The sequence below is a fragment of the Nicotiana sylvestris genome, chromosome 6, assembly GCF_000393655.2.
Source record: "Nicotiana sylvestris chromosome 6, ASM39365v2, whole genome shotgun sequence".
Taxonomy (NCBI): Eukaryota; Viridiplantae; Streptophyta; class Magnoliopsida; order Solanales; family Solanaceae; genus Nicotiana; species Nicotiana sylvestris.
The window spans coordinates 85,636,594-85,643,471 of NC_091062.1; positions in this window are offsets into that span (position 1 = coordinate 85,636,594).

Genomic DNA, 6,878 nt, shown 5'->3' on the forward strand with positions numbered 1-6,878 from the left:
GCATTTGAAATATTAAAAAAAAAAAAAAAGAACTCCCACCACTAATCGAGTTTGTAGAACGCAATAAAGCTATCCCCTCGCTTGTCTTCTCACAATAATGGTTACTCTTCAAATTTTAGAACGATCATTATATCATATCGGATCTTTTTTTCGAAAAGGAAATTTTCATATTTAGAAATCATATTAAAACACAAGTTGTATTCTCATAATGAATTGAAAAAAATGTAAAAAGCTGTATTCAAAATCTTGTTTGACCTTCTGATATAGTAACAACGTTATATTTTAATTGAGAAGAAATTTTGTATACTACCAAGAAAATGGAGCAACAAGTTGGCTTATGGCTTCACACGACTGCGTGGTTCTCTATAGGCCAATTTGCAATTGTGTCCACCTTCACTTAATTTTTATTTCACGCGGATGAACTTTCTCACGGATATATGCCCCCTTTGTTTTTTTTTTAATCATAAAAGATTACTGAACTTCATTACTACGTTGCAAAAGATACAGTGGGCAATGTGCTCTGGGCACCAGTGATGGCTGATGTTACAGGAGTATCTACTACTGACCTATGATCCATAGTTGGATCAGTACAAAAACTACTTACTGCGGCAATGCTAGGATCCATAGAAGGATTAGCACAAAAACTAGCTGTAGTGTTTCTTGAGGGGAGAGCAGAGATCATGCCTGTGCATGGATTTACATTGTGGGGAGTAGGGGGTGTAACAAAAACGCAAGAGTTTACAAGTCTCCATCTCTCTGGGTCTGCTTTGTCCGACTGGAAGTCTTGATAGACCAAAGGTGGTGGCGCATCAAAAAGTTGTATGCCGCTGCTGCATGCTAATTGGGTACCATAATTTGCTAGACCATCAGCTACCATATTTGCCTCCCTGTATGCATGCTGGAGAAGAGGATCACCCAACTATCTGAGCAGCAACCTGCAGTCATTAATCAAGTTAGTGCAGTGAGGATTATTTGTATGGATTAATGTGATTACCTCTTTGGCATCAAGATTAATCTCCGCTGGGTAGTAACCATGCTAAAGTAATGCTGTTAGCTCCATCTGTATGCTAGTGCCAAACTCTATAGGTTATGAATACCCTAATATCCCGTTCCCATAAGAGGATCTTATGACCCCTCCTATTCCATTTAACTCTGAAGTCCTAGAAGCCGTTCCATCGGTGTTTAATTTGTAGTAGTTGTGGGGGTGGTGAATTCCATTTGATGTAGAGAGGTGTGGGTTGTGTATTCCTATGTAACCGCGATACGAGGAAGTGTAACTCCACAACTCTATTAATAATTTGTAAGTAGGGAACATGAGTAGAGCGTTGATGAAAAAGATTTTGGTTACGTTGGAGCCATCCAAACAACGTTTTTTTGCAACTTCTAATATAGTAAAAACAGATATAAAAAAGGTATACATACCCAATGTTTATATTTATTGTATTAGTTCACTAAAATTAAGTTGAGAATATGTAACTAATTATGATTAAGTAAAATATTTATGAGAATATTCATCTAATTTTTTATTAAGTTAGTTATGGAGGATCGGCAAATTTTTTCGACAAAAAGTATAAGCCAAAAATGGAACTGCTCCTCTTGTTTATGACTTCTCCGATCCATAATAAGTAACAAATTTGCCTTGGGCACACCCCTTAAGAAAATACTAAATTCTAAACAAAAATAATTATTGTGACTAAACTACCATTAATTAAATGTTGCAGCATAACTTAATGTGAGGAGTAAAAGACTTTTTAGGAATACGTACATAAGGGTAATTTTGGAAAAATAAATTAAATTTTTTCTTGATTATATAAATATACATTTATTTTGGACCAAAATAAAAAAGTAAATTGGTCACTTAGAAAGGGAGGGAATATTCTTTTATTCTTTTTCTAAAATTAATATCTTCTAATGAATAGATGAACCACTAACTATTAATACAAAAGAAAAAAAAGTCAAATGCTGTCCCAGGGCAATGAAAATCGCGTGTACGTTAAGCTCAAGCAAGTGGTAAGTTTTCAACCTCTGGTCTAATTGAATGTGGTTTGAAAAATGAACTAATATTTGAAAAGGATCGATAGGTAGATAATAAATGTAAACTCAGCAGGGTTGCAAACACCAAGTCCGAAACCAAAATGGTAAATTTTTGGACTTAAAACACGTTTCTACAATTTTTTTTTTAAAAAGAATGTTATTTTTCTATGTAAAACGCAGTATTATACAGCGCTTTACTTTAACGGAATTTCGTTTTACTTTAACAGAATTTTAGCCGTTAAAGTAAAGTACAATAGTGCAGTATTATACTGCGTTTTACTATAGCGCAGTATTCTTGCCTCTCTCTGCTGATTTGTGGGTTATGGCGGAACGACTTTGAACTCTAAACTGCTCATTTTAGCACATTTCTTTCACTTGGGTCTTGCTTGTTTCCCTGGTTGGATTGTGTATTTCTAAACAATGGCAACTGCTGTGCATTTTAGCAGCTGTGAGAGAAGGAGGAGAGGAGCAGTTAGAGTAACTTTGTTCTTGCTTTATTTCTGTGGTTCTGTAATCTCGCTATTTAGGGGATTTAAATTTTTAAGACACTTCAAAACTTATATAAATTTTTAAGACAAAAATATTAAGAATGGGGTAGAAGGTACACTTTTGTTATTAAAATTAATGATATAATTTTTAAAACCCCCAAAGTTTTTTTATTTACAAAAACATCCCCCTCCTACTCCACCCCGATGGATGTTTCAAACATCCCAGGGATGTTTCAAACTTCACGGGAGATGTTTTATTTATCCCGATGGATATTTCAAAAATCACGAGAGATGTTTCAAAAGTCACGAGGTTGTTTCAAACATCCTGATGGATGTTTCAAACAACCCGGGAGATATTTCAAACATCTCGATAGATGTTTCAAACAACTCTAGAGATGTTTCAAACATCCCGGGATATGTTTCAAACAGCATCCCCCTCCTACTCCACCCCGATGGATGTTTCAAACATCCTGAGGATGTTTCAAACTTCACGGGGAAATGTTTCATTTATCCCGATGGATATTTCAAAAATCATGAGAGATGTTTCAAAAGTCACGGGTTGTTTCAAACATCCTGATGGATGTTTCAACAACCCAGAAAATATTTCAAACATCCCGATGGATGTTTCAAACAGCTTGAGAAATGTTTCAAACATCCCAGGATATGTTTCAAACATCACGAAGAGGATCCCGGGATATGTTTCAAACATCCCGGCAACAAGCTCCCAAGTACCACTCATATGTAAAGCAGACATCTCGTCAATCATAGCCTCTCGCCATCCTGGATGAGACAATGCTTCACCTGTAGACTTATGGATGGAAACAGAGGATAAAGAAGATATAAAAGCATAATAGGGTGATGATAGACGATGATAACTTAAACCGACATAATGAGGATTAGGATTAAGTGTGGTCTGTATACCTTTTCCGAAGTGCAATCGGTGTACTAGGAAGAGACAAGTCCGCAGTAGGAGTATGGTCAGGTGCAGGACTTGAATCAGCTATTCTGATGCTGGGCGCGGATGACGATGATAAGTCAAGAGTGGTGTTCCTGTGGATGAGGCTCTAGGAGGAGCCACACTAGACTCCCCAACGGTTGAAATGAGTAAGACTTCTTTGGCAGAAGGTGAAGGAGGAGCTATAGTGAACTCTTCAAAGGTCGGTATAGGTAAGACCTCAGATATATCGAGGTGGTCAGAAGAGGTAAAGAAAGGTTTAGACTCAAAAAATGTGACGTCAGCTGACATAAAGTACCTATGAAGATCAGGTGAGTAACAACGATATCCCTTCTGAACACGACAATAACAAGGAAGATACACTTGAGAGCACGAGGAGCTAACTTATGTTTCCTAGAGGCTAAGTTATGAACGAAACAAGTGTTCCCAAAAAACACGAGGGGGAAGAGAGTATAAGGGTGACTGGAGAAACAATACCGAATACGGAATCTGATTCTGGATGGGAGATGAAGGCATCCGATTAACCAAATAATAAGTTGTGAGAACTGCATCGCCCCAAAATGCAACAGAACATGAGATTCAATGAGAAGTGTGCAAGCAGTCTCAATGAGGTGCCTATTCTTTCTCTCTGCAACCCTATTTTGCTGAGGGGTATAAGGACGAGGTCTGATGAATAATTCCTTGAGAAGTCATAAACTGCTGAAATTGAGAGGATAAATATTCTAAGGCATTATCACTGCTAAAAGTGCGAATAGAAACACCAAATTGATTTTTGATTTCAGCACAAAAATTGTGGAATATACTCAAAACGATCTTTCATTAAGAAAAGCCAAATACATCTTGAATAATCATCAACGAAACTAACAAAATAAAGGGCCCCATATATAATAATGAACTAAAGAAAAAACAGACTCTGCATGACTCTCAATACTACGAGGAAAGGAGGCTCGGGTATTTTTCCCGAGCTGACACGACTTACAATCTAATGTAGATAAACTAGACCAACTAGGCACTATCTTCTGAAGCTTGGATAAACTTGGATGTCCTAAACATCTGTGAATTAGGTCTGGAAGATCTGTAACTAGACATGCCTTGGAGGAATTGAGCGAGTTAAGGTAGTAAAGGCCTTCTGATTCAATCCATGTTCCAATTGTCTGTCCTGTACTGCGGTCCTGTATAATAAATGAATCATCAATAAAATATATACCACAATGGAGGTAACGAGTCAAACGACTAACAGATGCAAGACTAAAAGGACAACCAGGACATAAAGAATGGAATCTAGAGTGACAGAGGGTAGGGGATTAGCTTGTCCAACTCCTTTTGCTTTAGTTTGAGACTCATTGGCTAAAGTAATAGTTGGAAGAGACTGTGAATACACAATATTTGACAAAAGGGATTTATTACAGAGATATGATCAGAGGCACTTGAGTCCACAACCCATGGTCCAAGAGTACTAGATTGGGAAATACAAGCAAAAGAATTACCAGCAACAGAAGTATCAGTCTGAGCAACAGAGGCTACTTGTGGAGATGTCTGCTTACTTGCTCAATACTGAAGGAACTCATTATATTCCCCTTCAAATAAAGAAAATTCTTGGTTACATGTAGTCTCGGTCTGAGTAACTTAAGTATTTTTGGGTGGGCGACCATGTAAAGAATAGCACACATCACGAGTGTGTCCAAGTTTATGACAATAAGAGCACTTGGGTCTAGATCTTCCAAAGCGACCTCCTCCTCGTCTATTCTCCATAGTATGAGATGCCTTATTGTCCACTGTCTGGGATGCGAGAACAGACGAGTCAAGTGTCTGTGATGAGATCATTGGGTGACTTGGTACTGCAACAAGGCGAAGTAATTGAGAGAATAATTCATCAACTATGGGGACAGTCGGACTAGCCAAAATCTGATCGCGTACTGAGTCAAGATCATTAGGAAGTCCAGCAAGAGTAAGAACTAGAAACATCTTTTGTCGCTACTCTTGCTGCTTTTCAACACTAGCAGAAACTGGCATCAACTTCTCAAATTCCTCCATGACTGCCTGTACTTATCCCAAGTAAGTAGACATATCTAATTCATATTTCTTTAAATTTGTCATCCGTGATATCACATCATAGAAACGAGATATGTCATTAGTGTATAAAGTGAGAGCTTTTTCCCAAACCAAATAACTTGTCTGGAATGGACGAAACAAGGGCATCAACTTAGAATCAATAGATCGCCACAAAATACTGTATAATTGAGCATCGATCTTCTCCCAAAGTGCTTTGGTCTTTTCATCTCCCTCGCTAGACTTCGTGATTAAATGATCTTGAACACCCTGACCTTTACACCACAACTCGACAAACGAAGCCCAAGCTAAGTAGTTTGAACTTTCTATTAAAAGTTTTGAGGTAATCATAACACCAAAACTGCTAGATCCCGGATTTTTAGACCCGAAAGCATCGACTCCCAAAGACATCATTGGATTGAAGTGAGGTCTATAAAATTTTCACCAAATAACAGAAAGAATCAATTGAAAACTCGCTGAAAAAGATGAAGGAGACATGTTTTTTGCCGGAAAATTACTGTAGCTACCGAAAAAATCAGTGTAGTCGCCAGAAAAAACTCAAAGTGGTCAGAATCAAACTAAACATCATGGGTGGGGTCGGAATTGGTAGACGAACCAACTTTTCTGAAGAAACTTTTTCAAAAAATAACCGGAAGTTGTTGTACGAGCTAGCGCGTGAGCTCACACGCATGAGCTTCTGGTGGCGCATGGGGGCGTGTGGGGAGGCTGCTGTCGAAGATTTTTCTGGGATTTGGTCGCCGGACAGTGGTGACTCATGTGGTAGTGTTGGATTTTGCACAACACTGACAGAGATAATGCAGACGCAAACAACCTTGAAAAAGTTGCCGGAAAAAGGATTCCGGTGACTGATTTCTCTTTCCGAAATCGCTGGAATTTATGCACAGCTCTCTCACAATTGCTCTGATACCATGAGAGTATGCACGGAAGAAAATATGATATTATTCACATATATTAACAATGACAATGATATATATATATATATATATATATATATATATATATATATATATATATATACACTATTATTATAATAAAAGCACGAATAATAATATTGGTATACGAAAATATTCTTGAATAATTGAAGTTTAATTCTACTGGTGAAGGCCATAATTGTCATTACAATGAAGAGTTCTATTAAAATAGGGAGTTATCCGACTAAAACATAAAGTTTATAAAGAGTCCATATCAAATTGCGCGTTATTGTTACCTTAGAAACATTAAGCCAACAAATTCAAGAGCCACTATTTGTTTAATTTTATTAAAACGAACCACTTTTATCAAGTACTCCTATTTCAAATGAAAATACGTCTAATAAAGTATGTATTTTCAAA